The sequence below is a fragment of the Morone saxatilis genome, unplaced genomic scaffold (genome assembly GCF_004916995.1).
Source record: "Morone saxatilis isolate NCDOM2014 unplaced genomic scaffold, NCSU_SB_2.0 Contig1, whole genome shotgun sequence".
NCBI classification, from domain to species: domain Eukaryota; kingdom Metazoa; phylum Chordata; class Actinopteri; family Moronidae; genus Morone; species Morone saxatilis.
In genome coordinates this window covers 20,321,706-20,323,258 of record NW_023339651.1, presented here as the reverse complement: position 1 = coordinate 20,323,258, position 1,553 = coordinate 20,321,706, and the positions used below count along the sequence as shown (strand labels likewise).

Here is a 1,553-nt window from a genome sequence, read left to right as displayed (position 1 = left end):
CAGGAATAGGACTGAAACGCACACAGCAGCAGGTAGACCGGTTCAATGGTTTATTAACAGAAATAAAGTTCATAACAGACGGTTGATAGGGCAGATCAGGCTGGTTTGATGCAAATGAATCACAGCTCAGTGCTTTTTATGCAGTGTGTGATTGAAAATAAGTAAAGTTTCAGTTCCTCTTGTGCAGAGTGACATCTCATAGGACAACTGCCCTCCCAAATATTCTGCTTTTTATTACTGTGACCACAGAAATTTAACAAGGAAGAAATGTTCTTGTTTATAAGACCATTAGACAATATCATTCACCTGTTTTTACTTTTTAATGTAAAGCATATGGACATTGGTTTAAAGGCATATAGTGGTATAGTCACCATGCATGCATTATGTAATCAAATTATTTTCATTCGATTAATCTGTTGATCATTTTCTCTATTAATCGATCAGTTGTTTGGTCCATAGAGGACTAAAGAAACTTGAACACTGCAGGTTGCCCTCCATGGAGCCATGTTTCTACAGTAGCTCACAACAGACAAACCAAACAGTGGTTGTAGATAGGGTCTTTTTCACAAGTTTTGTGGATACTGTAGTTTCTCTTACGCACTTCACAGCTCGTTCTCATTCCCTGGTTGTCAAATACAGACGTAAGCAGTGTTCAGTTAGTTTCTTCACCCCACAGCTACATGCCACTAAATCCTACACACTGGTCCTTTAACCGGTTCAATGCAAAAACTAACTGAATTAATTAATTAAATACTTTATTGATTTCTAATGCCACCTTTTAGATATTTATATTCAATGCTTTACTAGTGTGCCACAATAATATAATGTTTTGGGGCCTTTCCCAAGCAAATATTGATACATGTGATTGTTTGTGATTAAATGAATACATATGTGCCACCCCTTGAAGTCTCCATGCCACCCTATGGCCACCCCATGAATTCCTGAATTTCTCTAGATCCGCCCCTGCACACGGATCCACACGCCGCCTTCTTTGAGAATATGTTTCCGCAGGGCAGGAAAGAGAGAGAGAGACCAGAAGTTCAGACTACTGTCACTGTATGAGTTACCTCAGCCGCAGACACTCTTCTGTTTCTACCTTTGAACTATGACTGAGGCAGAGTTATACACACTGTAAAGGGTCTATATGCCCTCCACGTCTGCACTCCAGCAGGCCTGAAATGAACTACGAGAATTTCTTTCCGTCCGGCATGATATCTATTCTTGCACACGTATCCCACAAGCAGGAATTGAGTTGTTACTGTTACTTGTTGAATGTCAACACCCAGTGCGGAAAGTTGAAAAAATGAGTGCTCAGGCTGTAGTTTAGTCGCAGTTATTTAACACAATCACTACGCTATCCTTGCGGTGGAGCTCATGTCAAAAAGTTTTTATTGAAACTTGAAATCTGATAAAATCTGCCCTCCAATGAAGGTCACTTTTGGTACCATAAAAAGAGCCCCTATACACAGTGCACGTGTAACATTATGCTACAGACTGACAAAAAAATAGACTATCGATCACCCAAGTGTATCAGATAAAAAATGTGGAATCCA

The 1,553-nt window shown here is 39.8% G+C and overlaps 1 pseudogene; it reads left to right on the top strand.

The window, feature by feature from the left end:
- Positions 1-988: 988 nt before the first annotated feature.
- The window catches only part of LOC118334355, a 15,174-nt pseudogene continuing 14,609 nt past the window's right edge, over positions 989-1,553 (top strand).